The following is a 24575-nucleotide window of genomic DNA, read 5'->3' as shown; positions in this document are numbered from 1 at the left end:
TTAAATGATAGCTGGAGTCTGTGCAGGTAGTCTTTAAAGAATGAGAAAGGAAGTGAAGCCACAAGGGGGTAATATATACAATGACTGAACACAGGAAGGAAGACTTGTCTAAAGTAAACAGATGGTTCACAGAAAATTATATTTAGTAGTGAAATAGGCAGATCTAGGAAGGAAGGAAAAAAGAAAGAGAAGTTTTGAGGGAAGAAGGATCAGAAAGTAGAGGCAGGTATTGGGCAGTTAAGAGCATCAATATTTAGAATAGTCAAGATGCCTGTCTTTCTAAAGAAGACCTGGGAAATGAAGTTAAATGAATTGAATATGGATGTAGACTAAAACAATCACTGGATGGACATTTTTCAGAGAATTTAAATTGGTGATTCTCTTTTCTGACTAGCAAGAGCTAATTAAAAGGCCAGCTGTCTTTTCCTTGACACCCTTATGAAGAACTGGGCGATGAACAATTGCACAGGAATGCCTTTTATTACCTCCAGAAGCTTTGTGAAGATTCTCATAGAATACTCCTAGTTGGTGTTTTTGTGAAAACCTTGTTAAAAGTGAGTTTCTGACAAAGGGTTGCCATAAAGTACGAATGAACCAGTAAGCTTATTGCATGTAAGGTGCACTGTATGCTGACAGTATGACAAGAAGTATATAGAGTGAAATGTTCCTGTGATCTGCCATGTAGTGCCTGTTCTTGCTTTCTTGATGAAAAAGCTGGGGAGGACATGTTTCAAATAGTTTTGCTCACCCTGAATTTTGCAGCTGAGAAGGTCAACTGAATGGGCAACCATAATTGTAGACACAAAAATGTGTTTACAAATACAAAGAAAATAGAGATAAAACTCCAGAGTAATATGTACATTTGCAGAGGGATGAATTCTTCTCTCAGTTATAGCTGAGACACAACTTACCGACCCAAATAACATTACCTAAGGGCCAAATTGGCCTGAGGCTGAGTTGGCTTCTTCTTTTTTTGAACAATGTGATTATTTGGAGATGCACTGGTGAGGTAATCTAAAAGCAGAGGTTAATAATCTGTGTTACTTTTAGGGCTAATATCGTCTGAGTGCCATAATTATTGATGATAGAAGATCCTGTGTGAAGTAATAAAGGAGACATGCTAAAGACAAACACAACAATAAGTGTCACTAAGGCAACACATAGTATCTATGAATAGTTTACTGCCAGGGAAATTAGAACAGCTACTGTCAGTAGAAAAGAAAAGTAATGAAGTGCAAAAGAAACATGCTGAATATAAATAGGAAGCAATGCGAACAGAATAAGACTGAGCTTAATGCAATCAGAAATTAACAATATTTAAGAAGTAAGTGCCCGTCTGAACCAAAACTCTCCTTATTACATAAGGAATAAATATAAGTTAAAAGAGAAAGCAGAGTTTAGGTTGTGATTTACAGACAGAAAGAAGCATGCACAGCTAGAGGTATAAAAAGTCTTTAGTGAGGACTTCAAAAGAATTTGGGGACAGACAGTAAAAATACTAATTTCCCAATGGGAGAAAAGGAAATACTGAAGAAAAATAAGAACTTGCCAACAGAGTTGATCAGGGAATTAGAATGTCTGAAGCCTGTGAAAAGGACAGACAGAATTGTTTCAGATCTCCCAAGGAATCAGCAGGAGAGATGGGGAAAGTTTTTGTAGATACGTAATAGGCAAAGCTGTTCTGAGGGAGGCAGGGAATGAAGCATTGTCTTTACTTAATATTTTAGAAGATATACTGGGAAGATTAGGATGACAACTGACCTCTGAAATTAAATCAGAAGACTGTACATCTGGAAAGCAGGACTGACCAAGATAAATATCCCAGTGTGCGTTCATGGGTCTCATGTTTATGATAGTGAGTTTTTGGTGGGAGCTGGCAAATACTCACTTAGTGCCTCAGTTTCTCAATCTGGAAAGGTGGGATATTGGTATTTGTTACAAAGAATTATAATCGTTGATAAAAATTATTTGCAACTAATTTATTTTATTTTATTTTATTTTATTTTATTTTATTTACTTAGCAAGAAAGAAAATCTCCCATTAATGAGAAATGTTTTTTTCATAATTTCACACCCTTTGGAGAATCTCAGACTAACTTTCTCTAGTTTCCCCTGTGCTTTCTGGTCTTCTCATACTATTTTTGACAGAAATTAGTAGCTACAATAGATATATTTTTTTTTGTATGAATCAGGAAGGTTCAAGTACTTTGGAGTTTAGCTCAGTTTATGAATAGTTTTGTCCAACCCAGTTGTTTTCTTGTGGTTTAGCACACGTGAGACTTCTCACTTCCTCAGTACTAGATGGTTGTTTCTTCATGCTACAGCATTCAGCCAAACAGGAGATGCAAAACACTGACATCTCTTTCTAAAATTCAGCTAGGTCTATTTTTTTTGACTTGAACAGTTAAGCTGTAATGGACTTAGTTTTATCTGTCTTTTTTCATATTTTTAAGATCACAGATGATTATAATAAAAATTGCTTTGTTTTTTTTTTTTTTTAAAGAATCAGTATTGTCACAAAGAACACTTAGAAATCATATGGGAGCTGAGAGTTTCTGGAGAGACATCATTTCTGCTAAGAGTTTGAGGAGTTGCTTCCATTTATAAAAGCAATATGTGCACTGTGAAAATGTGTATCACAGTTGCCGTGGCTTCATGTTAATTATTTTCACAGAACAGGTTTCAAAATCACACAGCAGTAGAACAATGTAGTAAACAAACTGAAGTGTTTCCACAAGACACCAGATGATATTACGTATAGGCCAGAATAATTCACAATGCAATAAATTTTTGTAGTGCAAAAGATACTAAAAAGGGAAATGGGAATTTTGGAGAGTATTGAGGTGTTTGTTTCATTGACTTTATTGGGTATGGGGTAGGCCAAGACAAAAATCTCATTGTGAAAGTAACTGCATGCTAATAAAAAAAATAGGAGAATAAATTATAGAAATATAAAAGCTTTTAGTGACAGTAATTCTGTCTCAGAAATTAGTTTTTTTTTTTTAAAAAAAAACACACTGTTGAGAATTGTCTACTATCTGTGAGGAGAATTTGGTCATATTTTGGCCTCAGAGACATTCTTCTCGTTGTGAAGTCCATATTTAGGCATAGATTCCCAAGCTGATGATTTGCTTGAAAGAAAAATTCATCTATCTCTGGATGAAGTGATTTGAAAAGTTCCTGTTGACTTCAAATAGAAGTTAGGGAAGGTTATACATAAGAAAAAGCATCTTTGCTGCTTTTAAAATTAAATTTTCTAGCACTGTCAGAACAACAGCTTCAGTTGCTAAACATGATATCAGTCCAAGAGATTTCTAAGCCGAATGTGCTAGAAAAAAAAAAAGTGTGCCTTAAATAGCCAACACTGAGCAAAATATCATAAACCAGAGAGAAAACTTTACAAAGTAAAATAGGATTAACCCAGAATAAAATTAGCCTCAAATCCTCTCTTGCAAGGAGGACCATATCACTCTTGTAGTATGAAAAACTATTTCTTTTTTGCACCTTCCCCCTCAGTTCTTTGTCATAATGCTAAACTCTCCTCACTTACACTGTTAGTTCTCTTTTCTTGAATAGAAAACATCTCCTGGATTTGATTGCCTTCGAAACAACAGAAAATATTTCCAGGCATTAGGAAAATTATATGTTAAACAAATTTTTGTAGTTGAACTGGCCTCAGTACATTTATTTGTTGTGCAACAGTACTGTGAAAACCTTTATGCAAATAGCACACAAGGTTAGTGGAAGCAAACCAAATAGTCGTAGATCCTTGACTATATGCTTTGACATAGTATCCTACTGTTTGTGGGGCCAACCACTGCAGTGGCTATCAAGCTCTGTAATTTTGAGTTTGGAAACTTTCCCACTGCACCATGTTAATTAATGTCTCTCAATCTTCTGTTTCATGCAGTGCTGTTCCTAAGAATGTCTGAGTTGGAGGAGCAAGATAATAATTTACAGAATCATTACGCTTTTGCTGAATGAATTTGCAGATAGTATTTAATTTACATTTTTTTTTTAAATAAGAAGAGTGGAAAGGTTTCCTGACAAAGGGGATGTGTCATTTCTTCGTTATAGACTACAAACTGATATACGTTGATATATTAAGAAGCAGCCCATTCTATGGGTAATTACAATGCTTCTATATTTACATTGGCATAAAGTTTAGCTATCTTGTTTTTTACTTCTGAAAGATGAGACCAATCAGTCCTTAACAGCTGACACGTGTAATAGGATACAGTGCTGCAGCTATGTTATGTATTATTAATTCAGTTTTGATAATGCTGTAGAACGTACATAATGCTGTGGATAATGCTGTAGGCTACAGGGGGTATGATGGAAGGAGGGAGAGAAGATCAAGTGAAAAACAATTGGAATCAGTTTTGAAACATGTAAAAGAGTTAGTTCTTCATGTAAGTAGCTGATTAATGCAACTCCCTATCAAAGGATGTTGTGAATAGTTTTATAAAAGACTAAATAGATTCAAGAGGAAAATGAAAAAAAAAATTGAGTAGAAATTCATTGAAGATCACTGAAAACACAGAAATCATTTCTAGCCCACGATGAGCCAAAAATACTTGAAAGCTGAAAGGGAGGGACAATAAGGGACGATGTATATCCTTTCTTTTACTCATACTCAGGTATCTGCCTGTGATAGCTTTCTGATGTTCCTGTGTTTTAGGAATTAAAATTCAATATTTACTGAATACAGAAAATAATTTAAATTTGCCATACATTACATATAAAATATTGATATATAAAATATTCTTTACCCATGAAAGAAATATGTACCCTAATTTTCTTCTGATGTAATATTCCCTATCAAAGAATAGGGATCTCATTGTACCACTGTCTGTCTCCCTACGAACCATAACTTAATTAGCAGGAAAACTTGAGCTGAAAGTGCTAAGAACTAGGATTTTTGTATGGGAATTTCAATGCTTTGCTTTATAGTGGCTTCCTTTACCCAGAGTGGCTAATCAGACTTCTCTGAAACCAAGTGTCTTCACTGGGCCATTGAAAGTAGAAGCATTAGAGATTTTTGGTGACATGACATATGCATTTCCTAAAAGAAAATGTTTCTGCAACTTAAAATGAAATACATGTGGTTGAACTCCGAGTATCTTACAGCGAAAATCAGTGCAAGCAGAAGGATCCACCCATACATATTAAACTGTGGGACTGGATTCCAAATGTGTAACTCCCCCCAGCTCTGTTTTCCAAACATGAAACATGTAGTCAGTGATACATCATTTAGATGCCTTTCTGATAGCATCCCATTACCCCTTTGGCAATTCTTCTGCCTTCATATGATAAACAGTGCCATGCATTATGGGGTGAGAACTCTTTGATTTATGAACATTTCAAAGGGGCAATGTGTACTCACTCGTTCATTTTGTACATGCAAGAACAAATTCTAGAAAAGCCCGTGTGTCTTTTGCTTTACTTAGTTTTGTGAAATATTACAAAATAGGAATTTATTATTTAAAAGTTAGAAGAAAAAAATGCAGATTTTTATTATTTTCTGAAGCTTGGTCCAAACTCTTTGAAATCAACAGAGGCTTTGATTTAATTTTGATTGGTTTGGATAAGCCGTATAGTCATCACAAAGTAAAGATAGCTTTTTTTACAATCAGGCTATCTTAGCACAAAACTTTATAAACTATGTACTTTAGCATTATGTTGATCTGTCTTAAATTTTATTTTAGTGCTTATGCTGCATTGTGCATATTTAAATTGGTTCCTTTTATTATGTTTTCAATTATTCATCTCTAATGTCTACTAGGGTTCTGCTATGTCCCTAGTTCCTCTATTTGTGATTTATTCTCTGCTTACAAATAATCATTCTATTTTGTCCTTGTAATACCATGCTAATGTGTAAAGACATTTGTAGAAGATTGAAGTTATTTCACTGTAGTATTTATGCATGAGGAATTATGTGGCAGTAAAGCAAATGGTGAGTGGAAGGAGGTCATGTCTTTACTCTTCTTTCAAGCAGGATTCAATGGGTGTGATTGGCATCAACTTTTAGTTCAGCATCTGCATTTAATCAGAAGTTATTTCCCATTTCCTAGACTGCTTAGTTTAATACTTCACCACTTCATCCCTCTTCCCTGCCAACCAGGCACTAAGAGAAGGGGCTCTAACTTTCTGCTCTTTGTTTTTGGCCAACCTTGATAAAACTTAAATATCAATTTTCTGTAAAGAAATGATAACATAAGTAAAGCGAATGACTAGACAAAACTTTTCAACTCCTTCTGAAGTTTTTGTAGAGCACAGTACAAGAGTGACTCATCAGCACGGAATAGCATGAAAATGATCTACATTTAAAGTTCAAGTATTGATTTCAGTTTACTGTAAATTAAGGTAAAAAGGAGCAGTGTTTTCCCAGTTTCTGATGCATCAATGACATTTGTGTATCAGGACTCATGAGTTTGCCTTAAGAAATCCTCAGCCTTGAATGCTCCTCTCCCTGTTCCTGACAAAAGTGCTTAATCTGCTCATCCATGTAAGCAGTGGGTCAAAAGCAGTTAATATATCGGTGGGAAATTACATGAAGAAAAAACAATTAACTATATGAAGGTGAAAGATATTTTTCCTCAGTTTTCCTCTATAAAATTTATAGACACATCACATTCAAATGTAGGTAAATGTTTATTTGTAACTGGGCATCAAACAGTTTTAATTAGTATTGGGCAATCGGGCAATCAACAAATACAAAAAATATTTATCACTTTTCTTTGAGCTAATGTCATACATGATTTGTAATTACATTCTGTTGCCCTTCTGTATCCCGTATCTTTGTTTGTCATCATGCCCAAGTACCATGCAAAGATTTTTATGCTGTATATAAAACATACAGAATATTATTACTGCAAGTGTCAGATTGGATGGACCCATATAGTTATGCCCAGAATTTTCAGATAAGGAATAATGAGTAAAAAATTCTCAGCGATTCTTACTTCCTGATGGTGAGGGGTTCATGTGATCCTGTACGGAGTGATACCAAACTGAAGCTAATTGCCTGTTCACTTCCAGATCGTGGGAAACAGGGAAGATTCCAAGAAAATAGTAAAATAAGGAAAAAAAATTAACGAATTTACAAGTTAAAAATTCAGACTCCTGTATCAAATATTATGATTTTAATATATCTGTTGCAGAACTGTCCTCTGTCCATGAAAGTGAAGGGTCTAAAAAATTTCTTAGGTGTCTAAATAGAGAAAAAGGACTGTAGTTAGTGAATGATGAAATATAATTTTTAAGTCCTTGTCTTCAATGAGACTGTGTTACACATTACCCAGATTTTCCTGTCACTGAACTTCCAGGCACAGCTGAATGTTACTATTTATGTCATTAAGGAATATTTTGGGGACATTCTTTAAGGGTGAGAAGAGATAGTTATGTGTGATGGTTCCTTTTTTTTTTTTTTTTTAAATATATGCTTTTCCCATCTGTTTAGACATCCATTGCATCATATAAGTGGCTCAAATTAAACTTATTCTGCTACCTTGTGGCTGTAACTTGAAATATCATATCCTCAGTGATGTAATTTATAGAATTCTCCATTATACTTATCCAACTTGGCATTCCACTGCATCCAGAATACTATATGTGGTTTTAGACCTGTCCTCAGCAGAAGAGATAATTCTCGTACCGGAGGCTGCATGTCAGAGATGATAAATAATTCCATTTTTAGTCACCCTCCTTCTGTCTCACCTTTGAAGAATAGAAACAGATCATGGAGAATAAATCTGCATTGCTGCTGTTCTTGTGCCTGAACATATTTCAGACTTTGAGAGCAGTCCCTTTGAGTGCAGATGATTGAGAATGCCACACATAATCCTGGAGAACAAAAATAAAGTTACTACTTTAATGTTTAGATAACAAATAAACTATGATCAGAATTTTACGTGCCCTACTATTGCATAGATCCCACCTTAGAGACATTTTTCAGCTCTTCTTACATATCCTCTTTTTGAATGTTCTAACTTTTCTTGAAATGGAAAAGACATTAGGTCGGAGGAATCATCTACTGGGCACTTGAGGTGATCATGTGTGTCATACTTCTTTGTCAGCGGTGGGCAGTGTACAGCAGAAAGCATTTGTCCAGTCTATGTGAATTATTGACCCATAGGTGGCTGTCTTTGAGACAGTTCCAGAAGGGTCTTGCTGTGGACCTTTAGACATGTGAAAAGATGAGGTTTTGGAAAGCCGAGCTCTTCCGTTAACCTCTCTTTTCCTGAGGGCTTCGTAGTATGGTATCTATCATATGCCTAGGAATACATTTGTCTGATAGTAAGAAGAGACTGTATAACCCATTTTAACTTTAACTTTTCCTATTCTGACTTAATTAAAATGATTATAAATAGCTTATAATAAGAATTGCTATGCTGATACTTTGAAACTCTGGGCCATTGCAATTGTCTAATTTTGAACAGACTATGCAAATGTTATTTCAATTCCTGAGTTCACAGAATTCCAGATTTGTGATGTCGGTTTGTAGCTAACTGACATTAAAGCATCGCTGACTTAATAAACAAATAGCTTAGAAATATTGATATAGTCTCTAGCCTAACCATAATAAAACCAGTAAAATGATTCAAATATCCAGGATCTCATTCTGTTGCAGGTCTTTTGAGAAATATTTTATACAGCTCTATTTGCTTGTCAGCTGACCTCAAAAGACCTTTTCTCATTGAAAACAGGTCTGTCCTAGTATCTGTGCCTATTCTTAACAGGAACAGTTTGTGCAATTCAGTTAGCTTTTAAAATAGTGTAAAATAGTGACAGAATAGCATCTTAGTAACATTAACTTTCAAGCCATATTCTAAAGCAGTAATTCATTTGGCTAATTTGGACAATAATATGCTGCAATGATTCATTGTTTAGTATGTGTGAAATGTGTAGAGAGAAGCCATTCCTTCAAAATCTTCGTACTGTGTTGCACTGAATCAGATTTGCTGGATGAACTGTTCGCATCTTCTATTTTATATAAAAACACATTAACTGAACTTCGCAACAGTATTTCCCTGCAATCGTTTATTATGTTAAGAGATATCATGGGTCATGCTGGGTAAAGACAGAGTTTTAGTAGATCTCTGTTTAACAGGAGAGAAGAAAATAGCCTTAATTTTTGAGTTATCAATTCAAAATTCTATTAGAGGTGCAAAACACTCATTTCAATACTATTTTATACTTTAAGCGTGGAACAAATTTTTGCTTTGGAAACTGCAGGACAAAGTCTAACTGCCTATTGGCAGAAGCACATCTAACATAGAAGTAAGTAGAGATCAATGTTGGACAGTGAGAAATTAAGGAAACATTATGCAATAGAAGTTATTTCAGGAAGTGGCCTTTTCTGAGGAAGCTGCTGATGGAAAAGGAAAAAAATCTTCCATTGATATTACTGTTAAGGCATTTAGGTATAGCATAACGATATCAAATAAAACAGAAGCCAAATAATTGTGGATTGTATGGACAGACACTGAACATCACATTTGTACAAGAATGTAAATTTGTGAACATTTTCTTGTATTTTTATACTGAAGAGATGTTCAACTGGCATACCAATTATTATTTTATGGTAGGGGACACACAGTATAGGCTTTACCTTGCTATGAAATTACGTTTGTGATTTATCTCACTGCTTACTTTTGGTGGCCAGGCACTTTGGCAGTACAGAAAATAAATCCTGTTAGAGAGGAGGGGCATGTGCAGTATTTAGTACAAAATCAACATATACTCTTTATGTTCATCAATCAAATTACATACCAAGTTTTTCTTCGTGGCTACTTCATGTTTTTTTAAAAATATTTATTATCAGTGATGTTGAAAGTGGCCAAAACTCTACATTTAAAAAAAATTATTTTTTCTTTTAATTTTTTTTAGAAAAATAAGAAATCTGTAATTCTAACTTTATTCATAATGGTGGAGTACCAGAAATACTCAGACTGGAGCGATAACACTATAAATCCATGAATCTGAAACTCCATTTTTTATAAATTTTCAAAATAAATGTTTACCTTAAACCATGGATGCTGAGTGGCTTGGATTAAAAACTGTTTAATATGTATATTAATCCCATTTAGGTTGAGGAGATTTGTTAGTACAGAAGCTCATGTACCTCATCAATTTTTGACGTAGCACTGTAAGTTTTCTCTCTTCTGTCTACAACGAGAGTTCCTTGAATTATACTTTGATACAAAGTGTGCATTCATTTCAGACTTCTAACTCAGTATAGGTCATGGGTCTTCTCCTCAAGTTAGTTCTTGTTCTCCTGCAAGTGAAACAGTACAACTACTGCTAAAAATTCCTGTCCTTCTCACCAGAGGGACCTGCTCCCATAAGAGATGGAGGAAACTGTTGCCGAGTTTAGTGTCTTGCTGTGTAGGATAAGAAATAGAACAATATGATGTCTGGAAAGATTTTCCAGAATACTGCAGAGCTATGTGACTAAACTTCACTGCTTCTGTATGTTTTTCATAGCTATGAATGTTTACTTTATGAGAGTCTTTAACCTTTTCTAAGCTGATGGTGGGCCAGAAGGGCCTCTTTTGCCTTGGTACCACCAGTGGCTGAGGAATGTTCAGCTTACTCCTGACCAAAGCGCAATTTTTTCTATTGTATACAGGACTGGCTGTGAATATTTGAGTTCTGGTCATTTTATAATGCATTTTAAAAATAAAGAACAAGTTGCCCAAGTTACTGTACTGCTGACTTTGGGTGAAAAATAGCTGAAATGGGGATTGGATGACTCCAATCCCTGTGCTCTGGAGTATCCCAGACTCACGTGCCATCCTGTCTAGGCAATCTTGGGCATCATGGTGTAGTCAGGACTCAGACAATTCTCTCAGTCTGGCAGATAAGATATTGGAAACTAACAGCAGAAAATGCAGTTTGCAAAGCAACTGTTAGTATAGATTAAACAGAGCAGAAACAGAGCCTAATACTTCTAGAGTTCTGATTGGCTGCTTTTTTTCTCTGACCAGATCAATTAGATTACTCTGTCCCTTAATACCTTTCTTTCTTCTTATCTGTTTAGTCTACCTTCACTTGTCTACGTTCTCCCTTCTGTATCCAACCAATGAACTGTAAAGCACATACATAGTCTGCAGTGTTACAGTTCATGTTGCTTGTATGCACTTATTTGTTTTTCTTCATCTTTTCAGTTGTCTTTCTTGTGTGGAGGTGGTATTTATAGCATTGTTTTTACTATGGATAGTCCTGGTTTTCTTCATACATAGGTACTGCCAAAAATACAATTAATAACAATGCAGAAATTACATTATGCGATCTTCCACACATGTTGCATAAGGGTAGAACAGTGCAAAGTCATTTTTTCAGTTCAAAGTCTTAGCTAGGCAGTAGTTAAACCAAACACTTAGTGTATAATAATAATAATAATAATTCCCCCATTACTACATTGAATAATGTAAAATTACTCAGCCCACCTATAGCATTCTGTTCACATGGATGATGGAAGTTATTAGCCAAAGTTTCCTTAGTGTGAAGGGTTTATCTGGGTGCAGGTAGATATATTTGCATCTAAGCTACCCTAAGCTCTGTGGAATGGCCAAAGAGGAATGCTGTGGTTAATGTCATTTTGAAATAGATGTCTGCTACTGGTCAGATGAATCACATCTTAAAAGTGTCTCTTAAAATTTTCTTTTCAGTGACTATAGAGACAGGCTACAAGTATAGGCTCAAATGTAACATGAATGTTACAGAAATCTGAAATAAAGTGAAATGAGTCATAATTGAAATGAGTCATACTTGAAACATTTTGTTTGCATTTTCATTACTGTTAGCGAACACAAAGGCATGAAAATGAAAAGCTAAGTTTATGTATATGCCAAAGAGCAAAAGTCAAAAGAGAAGCTACAGTTGTGTCTTGGTAAGAAAACAAAGCTAAAATACCTGTCAGTTTACTGCTAGGATGCCACCCACTTAGGGTACTCGTTTCAGTTATGTCCATTGTCTGAAGGCTTCCCACTTCCATGTTTTGCATGGAAGCACAGTATGATCACTGTAACCTTTTGTAGTAGTTATTTCAACACTGTGTATCATAGAATCGTGTAGGTTGGAAAAGACTTTTAAAATCATTGACTCCAACCCTAAGCGTAACACTGCCAAGACCCACTAAACTGTGTCGCTAAGTGCCACATCCGCATGTCTTTTAAATACCTCCAGAGATGGTGACTCAACTGCTTCCCTGGGCAGCCTTGTTTGTTGCCCACGCTGTGTGCATTAAGGTAGGTGCGCTTCACCTGGGCTGCCGATCCCACCATCTTTTCTGGGGGAGAAGCTGTAATCCCTACATGACCTTTCTAAGGCTCTTCCATGGTTTCTAACACATTAGTAACCCTTCTGTCTTTGCTGCCACATGGATTGCCATTGCTTACCTCCACTGAGATGGTAAACAGAAGGACACTGTCCCTCAAACACTGGCATGCTCTCGGATATTTATCTTTAGTGAGCCTAGTTTTATCCCTTTCCCTTTCAAATCTTGTTTAATCTATCAGTATCAACACTTCTGTTTAGTATTGTAGAATTCAAATTGCGCTTGAAGATCTGAAACCTTATGGTATTACTTAGAAATTAAATTCAATTTCTATTCTCAGCATAAAAAGTTAGTAACATAATTCAGCAAGCGGGAAGCCTTTTGGAATTCTGTACCAGCAAGAAGGCAGTGTTGTGCTAATTTGGTAGTTGTGTGTCTCCACTTGGTATCTGTATTTCAACAACAGCTGGAGTAGAAAGTCATGCACATAAATTTTGAACATCTGACCTCAGGAGGTGCCTCAGGCTGAAGACCATTATATCTATTGCACTTTTACACATGTAGCATGCTTACTACCTTTAACAACAACTGTTATGTCCTGAAAGATCTATTTATCTGAAGCACATTACAGTTGCACAACATTTGTCTGATATAAAGTTTTTCATGGGAAGAATTTTTCATGACAATCTGTGTTTTCTATAGGAATATATTAATACCACAAAAAGCCTTGTAAAAATTGCTTGAAAGGCGTTATATCATTCTGACTTTTTCCAGTCTTTCAGTATTTCCTAGCTATATGAAAATGAAATACAATCTTCTTCAGTTCAAATTACTTGTCACTTGAAATAAATGACAGGCAATAAATACTGCTTTTCTGACCCAAAGTAACGATTTGAAAAATTCTGTTTCATGGAAGAATTGTTTTTTGTACTGATTTCTAGGGGGAAAAAAATTTGTTCTCAGAATTTCTTCTTGGTGGTCTTTTATGTGCCTCTATCTCACGAATGCTATGATTAAAATTAATAAATATATGTTAATATAAGCGTGTGTATTAAGCCTAGAAAACAAGGCTTATGTAATCAACAGCTTACTTGTAACAGTTTGCTAGCTAATTTCAATCACATTTAAAAGAGGGAAGAAGTCTTAATAATAAGTGTGGTCCTATAAATTTTAGAAATACAGCAGCTGGATAGGGGAGTGTGACCCAGGTCTTTGTGTCTCCAGAACAACCTGAAGGCATAACTCAGCTATTACACATTTTATTTGGCAGCAGATGGCTGCTGGCTAGTGCTTCAGACCAGCCACAGTACTGCTGACTCTTTCCCTGATGAGGATATGAAAATGTGTGTTTAAGAACATGAGGGAACAAAGAACTTAAATTCTGAAATGAAGCTTCACTGCTTCTACTGAGCACAAAAACAGCTTTTAATTCTTAAAGTAGCATTCTTAGCCTATAGTTAGCAAGAAAATGATTAGCCTCACTTTATCTTTGACATCGTGGCACAGGCAAAGAGTAAAGTCAGGACTTCAGTTTCCAGATCTTCAGGGAGTTAGTCAATAACAGCCCCACGAGAAACTGCCCTCAGGGGCAAGGAAATGGAACAGAGCTGGCAGATTTTAAAGGATGCTTTCCATAGAGCACAAGAGTTGATCCTGAGGTGTAAGAAATCAGGAAAGGAAGGCAAGAGATCAGTGTGGCTGAGTTGAGGCCTGCTGATCAAACTAAAGGGTAAGAAGGAAATGCACAAGCAGTGGAAGCATGGACAGGGGTCCTGTGAAGAGTACAGCGACACTTACTGGTTGTGTAGGGATGGGGTCAGGAAGGACAAGACATGGATGGAGCTGAACATGGCAAGGGGTGTAAAGACTAGTAGGAAGGGCTTTTACAGGTATGTCAGTCAGAAAAGGAAGGTCAGAGAAATTGTACCCGTCCTGATGAACACAACTGGCAAACTAGTGATGATGGGCAAGGAGAAGGCTGAGGTACTCAATATCTTTTTTGCTTCAGTCTTCTTTGGCAGATTCTCTTCCAACACCTCTTGAGTGGATGGACCATAAGTCAGGGTCTGGACGAGCGGTCTGTCCCACTGTAAGAGAGGATCAGGTTCGTGACCACCTGAGGAACCTGAATATGTTCGTGAGACCTGATGAGATGCATTCCAGAATCTATGAGGGAGTGACCACATCAGTGGGTAAAAGAAGAGCTATGGATGTAATCTATTTGGACTGCTGCAAGGCCTTTGACACGGTCCTTCACAACATCCTTCTCTCTGAATTGGACAGATATGGATTTGATGGTTGGACTGTTTGGGGGATGATGAGTTGATTGGATGATGTGTCCAGAGGGTAGTGACCAATGGCTTGATGTCCAGATGGAGATCATTGATGACTGATGTCCCTCAGGAGTCTGCAGTGGGACCAGTACTGTTTAATGTCTTCATGAGTGACAGAGATGGTGGGATGGAGTACACCCTCAGCAAGTTTGCAGAGTACACCAAGCTGAGTTGTGTGCTTGACACACCTGAGGAACAAGATGCTACCCACAGGGACATACCCTGCCATGCTGGACAAGCCTGAGAAGTGAGCCTATGTGAACCTCATGAAGTTCAAGATGGCCAAATGCAAGGTCTTGCACAGGCATGGGGACAGCTACTGGTATCAATACAGGCTAGTCAATGAAGTGATTGAGAGCGGCCCTGACAAGAAGGATTTATCATAAAATCATAGAATTGTTTGGTTGGAAAAGACCCATGAGATCATCAAGTCCAACCGTACCTGTCCACTACTAAATCATATCCACGAGTACCTCATTTACCTGTCTTTTAAATACCTCCAGGGATGGTGACTCAATCACTTCCTTGGGCAGCCTGTTCTAGATTAAAAAGTCTTTCAGTGAAGAGATTTTTTCCTCATATCCAATCTAAATCTCCCCTCGAGTAACTTGAGGCCAGTTCACCTTGTTGTATCATTTGTTACTTGGGAGAAAAGACCACTACCCGCATCACTACTGCCTCCTCTCAGGTAGGTGTGGAGAGTGATAAAGTCTCCTCTCAGCCTCCTTTTCTGTAGGCTAAACAACACCAGTTCCCTCAGCTGCTTCTCATAAGGTTTGGTCTTCATCCCCTTCACCAGCTTTGTTGCCATTCTTTGGACACGCTCCAGCACCTCAATGTCCTTCTTGTAGTAAGCGGCCTAAAACCGAACACGGTATTGGAGGTGTGGCCTCAGCAATGCTGAATACAGGGGCACAACCACTTCCCTGGAAAGTGGAAGTCCTGGTGGATGAAAAGCTGGACATTAGCCAGCAATGTCCCTAGCAGCTGAGACAGTCACCTCTGCCTAGGGTTGCATCAAAGCAAATGTGGCCAGCAGGTCAAGGGAGGTGGTTCTGCACTTCTACTCCATTCTGGTGAGATCCAACCTGGAGTACTGTGTCCAGCTCAGGAGCCCTTAGCACAGGAAAGACATGGACTTTTTGGAGTGTGACCAGTGGAGGGCTAGAAAAATGATCAGAGGGACAGAACACTTCTATGAAGAAAGGCTGAGAGAGTTGGTGGTGTTCAGCCAGGGGTAGAAACAAAGATCATACTAGCTGAGTCATTATCCTTGTAACTGTCACCCATTCCAAACTTATAACCATGCTTTGAGCTGAATTTCTGCTGAAAACATTATCTTCTGAAACTGAGTGCTCGACATTTTCCAGAAACTGCCTATGTCCAAACATTAAAACAAGTAACACAATGTCAGTGTCATCCGAGCAGAGCAGAAGCACTCTCACATTGATTTTGGCATTAACACACATTATAAATAATCACTATTTTTATTTTGAGATACCATTCTAGGATTGAGATGCGTACTATCTTAGGCCTTGTATGGACACAGTGAAGTGGTAGAGGAAACAAGTTTACTCAGCAGAGATTTGTGCAAGTTTACACAGGTACGTAACATGAGACCTCATATGGGACTTTTAATGAGGCATGTGCTCTTCATTTCAACCTTATGCAGATAGCTAACAAATGAAGAAGAAAAATCCTTTGAAAGACCTAGGAAAAGTGAGACTTGTCTCTGCTCCTAAGGCTTGTGGAATTGCAGAAATCAGAGTTGTATCAATTGCACCCAGGTGCCATGAATAAACTGCTTGTATATGCTCCATCATTTGTCCTTAGCCAGTAGTATGTACTGCCCTGCTGACCTATCGACTTCTATCACATCCCTGCCTTCATTCAGGAACCATCGGATTCAAAGTGTGGCAAAACTAGATTTCATCCTCTCAACTTACTACAATTAGGAATTTGCTACAGAAATTCCATGTGTTGTGGCTGCGTGGATGAAAGCAATTCCACATCGTTCCTTTTCTGATTAGAACACTGACAATTCTAAGATCCAGATTTAATTATGACACATGAGAGACATTATATTCAAATAAATTCTTATTTGTAAATTCTTATTTATAAATTTTCTGCGTGAAACTATATTTTTTAAATATTTTATTTAGGTAAGTGCATTTTCTTCAGCAGCCACAAGGTGGGAGTATTGACCTTTAAGGCTGTGTTGTGTTTTTCATTTGCTTTTTATTGGGTTTTGTTTGTTTGTTTTGTTTTGTTTTATTTTGTTTTTCTTTTGTGCTATGCCAGGCAAAGACTTTGAAAAGAATGTTTTGTTCTCCCCTACCAAGTTCTCCACTATGATTTAAACGGAGAAGAGTTTCTGGAATGTTTAGAAACCTTTCTCCCAATATGAATCTAGAGGCAGAATGTTATCTTAAAAATATTTCTTGTGATTAAGCAGTTCATTTCCCTGATGCAAGCTTCAGAGCAGTTCTTTCTCAGTTCTGCTCTGACCTGACACCTTTTCAGATGATTTCCCCTTAGCCCTTTCACTAGACTGTAAGGATAAGTATGGTAAAAACAGTTCATGCTGTATTTACAGTTCACCATCTGCAAGTGAAAGTGTGTGGCTTACTTGATAAAATGACCAGCTCTGACTAATTTTGGAAGTGAGAACTCTTGGTAAGAAAACATTAAGAAACAGAATATTCCTCGGTTAAGTTTTAATACCTATGTGATTGGAGGACTAATTTCTGCCTTTAGACTTATTTCTGAAAGGTGTGAACAAGTAGTGATAACCTATTTGTCATGTGAGACATAGTGCCTTTGAAGGTACTAGAAGAAAATGGACCAGTCCAAAATTATTGATTCTGAATTTCTGAGCATTGAGGAAGTTCAGATAAGACGCTCCTTGGCCTGTACTGAAAGCATTCATACCTTTTGGGAAACTTTTACCTGCACATAAGTGATGTGACCATACCCTTCTTACATCTGAAACACAGCAGCACCCGAGCTGCCTTTTTTTTTCCGTTTGTTCACTTTTTCACTTTTCACTGTTAAAGAGGGAAGCATTGGGTACGTTGTTACCTGTTAATGGAGTTTGGATATGTATACAGATGTCTGTGAACAGCTTTGAAAAATTGTGAAGTGTAACCAGGCATGTGTTTATTTTGAACCATCTGGCGCAAAGAAGACAGGGAATGACTTAACCATTAAATGCTGCATGCAGGTATTAAGGCAAGAGTATTCAGACAAAACTTAATTTCTGATTTGGCTCATTAGATGAATGTCATAAACAAGAGTTGACTAATACTTTTGAAAGATTATGTCTTAATCCATTTTCCAAAGAATTTGGCCTCTATTCAAATATTGAAAAGAAAAGTAGATTTTTTTGAGAAGGTCAGTGCTTGCCTTTGAGAAATTTGAAGTCAGACTGGATTCTGCAGTTATAGGTTTTTTTTGTTTTTTTTAAATTGCATACTAAAGTTTCATACTGTTTTGTTCTTTTTCATTAAAGACTCTTAAAACTGATGCTGGATTTAAGACAGTTTATTGAAGACAGATGTAGTAGGAAAGAAGAACTCTTTATTTGATATAGACAATACCAGTAAAAAAAGGATTAGCCATTACATTTTGCATTGATAAGCCTCATCTTTTCATGGATTGTCAACTGTACCTACCTGTAAATTATTAGCCAACTTTTGGTTGCATTTTAACAAACTGAAAACTGGTATCTTTTTGCTCGTGTATTGCAGTCACAATGAAAACCTTTGGGCTTCAGTTCCTTCCATACCTACAATACGAAACAGAAAGGCTGAGCTGACTTGGGGCTAGCAGTGACAAAGCTGCAGCAGTCATATTCATGTTCTCCCCATATGCTTGGGCCTCCTGTTAAACTTGAAACCCTCTCTTTCCTCTCTGTGATCCTGCTGGGAACTTAATGTGATAGCTTCTCCAAGGATGAAAGAGACTAGTAATAGATATATAAAAAGACCTGAGGAAATACGCCTTAGGCATAGTGCTACATTTAAAGAAATAAAAAGAAGTCTCACTAAGAGAAGAGGAAAGGAAGTGCAGCATTTCCATGGAAAAATAGCATACTGTTCCTTCAGCAGAAGTGAGTTTGGAAGAATATGCTTTCTGCCTCTGTTTCCTATTTGTCGGTTTTCTCCCAGAGTGCATTTGTGCAATGAAAAATGGCTGATGTCTTTTTGTACCATGTTTTTACTCCTATGATTCTGAATCAGACCTGCTTGCTTTCAGGTTAGTAAAATATTCATTTTTGTTTTCCATTTCTGTGTGAGAATCCTTCTCTTAATGTTCACTCACAACAGTTTACTGACTTGCAGTCAATTCAATCATTCCCAGTTTCCCACACAGCATCAAGGTGGTGTACTCTTCTTTTTGGAGGAAGAGTACAGAGGTGGTATGTTTCACAGAGGAGTACTTTGTGCCTCCTGAATGTGACACTACAGTTCTTCTTCACTGTGCGCTTTCAGGCTTTCCTGAGGGGCTCCTGGGCCACCTGACGCATATTCATGGTGGATTAAAAGGATTAATTCCCAGGAGTGAGGCAGACCTAGCTCGAGGAGTACAGGAAAGTTAAAACTAATTGTTTACTGAATTACTATCTTAGCAGGGAACTCCAGAAGAAAAATAAAGCTGTTTTTGTTTCCCTACTCAGGATATTTTAATGAGGATTTTGGATTTCTGGATATTAAATTGCTTGCTAGGAATGAAGCCAAAAACATTTGCCAGCTACGAATAATTTTGATTAAATAAGAACTCCTTTGATATAGATATAGAAAGAATGAATCAGACAATATAATATCAGAGATGTGATTTTATTCGAAAATGATATCTGAATGAGGGAACCACCACACAGCACCAGACTCTGTTAAATTTGTTACAGTTTTGAGTAGGATCAGTGGTTTCTACATAGAGTGAAATTGAATTTACTGATGAAAATTATGCTCCTGTGTGCCTGAAAGGCTGAATTCAAGTTTATTTTTGCCCTCTGTGATAAGATGGGAACAAAATTAAAATCACAGCCTGGGTGAGACAGGAGTCACAGGTCTCTAGGCAAGGCCGTGTCTGGCTCAATAATCTGTTTATTGAGAGGCTTCAATGGACATAATCTCACTTGTTTATGGATTTATTAAGGTGTTTCTCATTGCCTCATGTAGGAGACTTTCCACTGGATAAGCTGACTTTTGTGGATTGTATTGTAATGAAAACAATTCCATGGAAGCATTTTATAAAGGTGCCTTGGCACCTGCCTCAGAGCTCGTGAGACAGTGTAGTTAGGTGTTAGATGAGTTCCTTCTTTTCTCTCCGTCTTCATTGCAGGTCTGTTAATTTCAAATGCTGTGGCGGTCCCAAGGAAGCCAATGGCCCTTGTCACATGTCCTGAGAGACTTAGATTCTAAAAGCACTTTCTTTCTGAATTCCTGAGATGCTACCCCAATAAAAGGTATGTTGTTGCAAGAACAACTTTGATGCAATATGAGACTCCTTATTGCAGTTGAATTCTGTTGGACCTGTTTTAGTCCACAGCCAACTATTTTTGAATAGTAGTTGCCCATGGAATTTTTTTTTCAGAGTGGTAACAGAGCATATTGAAGCAGCATCACAGGGGTGAAAGACAGGCATAATAACATGAACAGGTCTAGAGGCATTTCAGTTTTTCATCTGCAATAGTGATTAAAAGGTAGCAAAAATGAATTTTCTTGGAAGGTCTAACTGGAACTGGGGTTAATCCACTGAATTCTCTTTTCCATACCTTATGCAAGCTCAGAAAGTATTGTAGAACAAATCTATAACTCACACCTTGTAGAGTTCAACAGCAGTATAAGGCATTTCTGGTCTTAGTATCTTCTTTACAATGGTGTAAAGCAATCTGGGTGTAGCTGCACTGCCCAAGAAGCCTGTCTGTATGCATAGAGATCACGTGCCATGTGCAGCACTGACTGTTGTCTCTGCACGCTCCTTGAAACAGCCAAGCAAGGCAGGGCAGGGAAGGGACAGTGAGAACTGGGGCTCAAGTGGAACTGGAATTCAATTACACATCTGCTGTAGAGCCATTCTCATCATAAAAACTGGCCTGACAGTTTTAGCTTTAATCATCCCTATCTGAACTCTCTTTGATGTTAAGGATGGGTTACTCTCATCCTGCTTTCTTGTCATATCATGGGCAAGCATCACTAAATCAGGTAGCAAGATGCAGACCTTTCAGGAAATCCAGACGTGGAGTGAACAGTTTTCTCCAGCCCTTGAAAAGTACTGGGATTGATCTGTTTGCTGTACAATCCCAAAGCCCCAGGCTAGGGATAAAATTTCTTAGAAGAGAGGCAAACTAAATCAATTCTCTTCTGTTGCTGGGGTAAAGTTGGTCAATAGCTGATATTTTAAAGCACCTCCATTAACAATTTATGAGATTTATTCAGTTTATGCGAAAGAGCACTCCATAATCATCACTACACAGTGATGGCCCAACAGGGTGTTACTAACTGGATATCATTTAATAAAAGTTTTTCAAGTGCTCAGCATGCTTTCATCAGAGGGTGATTTTTGTTTTTATCCTTGTTTTGTATGAACATTAGGAGGTAATCAAGAAGTTATAAAAGTTGATGATTTATGAAGCTTTTGAAGTGGTAGGGGAAATTGTAGGCTAGATATAATGCTCATATTGATCACACTGTTGGTAAAAGCATGATAAGACTGTTGACTAAAAGTACTATTAAAATAAATTTTTATGACAGGCTGTTAAATAGAGATTTTATATTATTTTCATAATATGATTTTGGTTAATAGTGGTCCTGGTCAACACTGGGCTGCATACTATTGATAAGGGCATGAATCACACAAGTATTCCCAAAATGGTTGAATAGTCCCAGTGTGTTTTCAGGACTGAGAATAGAGTTACATAGTCACCAAATCGCTCCTACATCAGCTCTTTAGTTTCTTAGGTTATCAGTAGTATTGTCTCTTTCACTAATCTTTTGAAATTTTTTTCCATGCTCATGGGTTCATCCCAGCTTGCTCCTTCAGTACCTCAGTCTCCTCTTGCTTTCTTAATTTTTTTTTATATAATTCTACTATTTCTTCCTTTTCCTTTTCTCATATCCTGAGACTACTTTGATTGTTACCTTTCTTGTTCCAGTCTTGAGAGCACAAGATAAAATAATCATTTATCTTGTTTCATGTGTAGTCCCATACTTGTTAATTTCTTTCATATTTTATTCACCATTTACAAAGTATTCTGAGAACCCAAAGCAAGTTTCTTCAGATGTAAAGTTCCCATTACAGTATAGATTGAAAAGGCATTGTTATGGAGATATCAGGTCTTCAACTGGATGTGGTGAAACAGTAGAGGAAGGGGGTCTGAAAATGAAACATACCAATAATGTTGGACTGGATGTTACATAAAATAAAAATTAATAAACATTATTGCTATGATAAAAAATATTCAATAATTGATAGTTTTAAAAAATGCTTAATTTAACTATATCTGCTGAAAATTGAGATATTAATAAACTCAGAGTTTTTTCTATTAACACGAACTCATTCCTCTTTTAATAATAATGAAGGAATAATATTGAAGCGGCTTTTAACTTGTAACGACAGTAGACGTTCTGGAGTTTGATAGGCACATGCCTTTAAGGTCAGTTTGAAAACAACAGAGTTGTGAATTAAAAAAAAAAAAAGAATGTTTCTATCCTTGGGTTTTCTGTAAGACATACAGTGAAAGACTAATAACAGAGCAAAAATGTTGCAGACAGTAGATATTTGAAAAAAAATGTGAAAAAGATCACAAAGGATTGGAGAAAAGTTGCCTAAGAGTGACCTTACATAATATTCACATACCGAACTTTAAATTACTGGCTGTATTTGTGAACATTAGACAAGTATGCAATTCTTTGGAAACTTACCTAAGCAGTATGGGAGTTCTCATTCATGTTTCATTCGTGATGACATAAATGATAACAACTGATAAACCTAAATACTGAAAAGAAAATGAGAGAAGATTATATGATTATATCATTGTTAGATTTGTGGTGGTGATGGTGTTTGATTTTGGGTTTTTTGTTTGTTCAGGGTTTTTTTTTTTGTTTGTATTTTCACCTGAACAGATGTGAGAAAGGTCTTTTGTAACGTGTTAGAAAATTGGTAAAAACTTTTGTATGTTTCTGCACTGGACAGTAGGGTTTTTTTTTTTAGCATGGATTCCCACATGATAAAAATCAGAACAGCTCTGTTGAAATCAGTGGAGCAAATCAATCAATACTGGCTAAGGGTTTTGTCCCCAGTCAGTGTTTTGATGGGAAGACAGAAAAGGGACACTTTTCACTGTCACGTACTGGAAAACATCATGTGTCTTAGTGGGTCAGACTAAAGACTGCCCTTCGGAAAAAAAAATCACTGCCTCTTGGCGATGCAAAAGAATTGTGCAGTTTTGAGTACAAACAATGGAGCCTTTGAACTAAAGATGTGCAGGCATGAAACTGTTTGTTTACATGGAAAAATGACCCACTTCTCTAGAAACATGACCCAATTCAATCTCCTAGGAAAAAGATTGAAATGCTATTTGACCTAAATTTTCTGAAGCAAAAGGTGTGTGGCCAACAGAGAACCGTCCATAGAGTTCACGAGGCAGCATCCTTTAAAGGCCGTTGTTCCTTGAGTCAGACAGGATTTTGTTTCTTTTAATAGGCTGTGATTAGGAACATTACCTGAAGAACTTCCACAGAGCTTTGATCTGTCCTGTCACTCTTCTGCAGCTGTCTTAGGCATGCAACTATGATGTAAACACCAGCATCGCTTAAGTACAGACAGAATCTCAGGACAGGCTAAGATAATTTTCGATGAAAATAAAGTACCTTTCTCTGACAGACGTGCACAGACAGGAAGGCTTGATCATTGAATCGTCAGATCTGAGATACTTTGGTTAAAGTACTAATCTCAGTATGATTGTCCCAAGAGCTGAGCCTACCAGACCACTGCTTTTAGAAATGGGCAGAAAAGTGATATTTTTTTCTCATAGGCTCATTTGGTCTGAAGAAATTTGTGCTGTTCTCCTGGAAGTACACCTGCTTTGACTTTGACCTATTTCTTATTCCCTACATATCCGTCAATGTGCTGAATCATTGGAGACGCTCTAAACTGAATCACTGCAGAAGCATTTATTCATGATATTTCAGTGGCAAGACTTTCCATGCATCCTCCTCAAAGTCGGTAACAATCCTGCAATTTTCGAGAATTGTGTGAGTGACATATCGTGTTCAAATCATGCCGGTATTTTTATTAAAAGCCCAGATATGTCTATTCCTTTTCTTAAGTAAATCAAAAGCTGGATAGAAAGTGCTCAATTGAAATTTCTTCTTTCTGTCAACAAAACTGAAAATTCGAAATGACTCATAGCTGCTTCTTAATCTTTTGCTTTCGGAATTATGAAGGGACAACTAATTTGAAACGATGATTTATGTGAGCACACTGTGATCTAAATTTTTGTTAAAATGTCTACGTCAGATAGCAGTAGGAAAAAAAAGGTAGTCTGAGATGGTGGCCTTCAGCCAGGCTGTGATCAGTAAAATTAGTTGAAGTGTGAGATATTCTTGATCATGGGGCTTTCAGCATTTACCCCACAGTAATTTCTTCTTGTGTGTGTATATTTGTATGGACAGTGTGTGACAAATAGGTGAATGGATTCTTTAATTAATTATTTTTTTAAAAAATTTGTTATTTTGTAGATGCTTTGTACTGTGTCTGTCTGATACATCAAAGGAGATGATGGCCAGAGGCAGGTTGACATTAAAGTATTTTCTTAGGTCCAGTAACTCTGCCTTTCTTAGTGATTTACCTTACTACAGGTAATTCCTGTGGTGTTAAGACTTCAGCTTTAACAGCTTGATTCGGTTGGTATTATTGCTAGGGTTTTCATTACTGTCATGATATTCAAAATCATAAGAT

General features: G+C 36.9%; 1 long non-coding RNA gene across 4 annotated transcripts in view; it reads left to right on the top strand.

Annotated features, from left to right (window-relative positions):
• Positions 1-24575, top strand: part of LOC128850427 (uncharacterized) — a 102089-nt gene that overhangs the window by 35815 nt on the left and 41699 nt on the right. Inside the window, exon 4 of one of the 4 annotated variants that reach the window (XR_008447858.1) lies at positions 19956-20079. The exons of 2 other annotated variants lie outside the window; for them this stretch is intronic. This is a non-coding gene — a long non-coding RNA (uncharacterized LOC128850427). Of the gene's footprint in view, positions 1-14287; positions 17925-19955; positions 20080-24575 lie in introns of those variants that run through there. One more of the 4 variants, XR_008447855.1, reaches the window with a different exon arrangement.

Source organism: Cuculus canorus, chromosome Z (assembly GCF_017976375.1).
Source record: "Cuculus canorus isolate bCucCan1 chromosome Z, bCucCan1.pri, whole genome shotgun sequence".
Lineage (NCBI taxonomy): Eukaryota > Metazoa > Chordata > Aves > Cuculiformes > Cuculidae > Cuculus > Cuculus canorus.
Note: the sequence above shows the minus strand (reverse complement) of the source record. Positions and strands in the feature narration are given on the sequence as shown.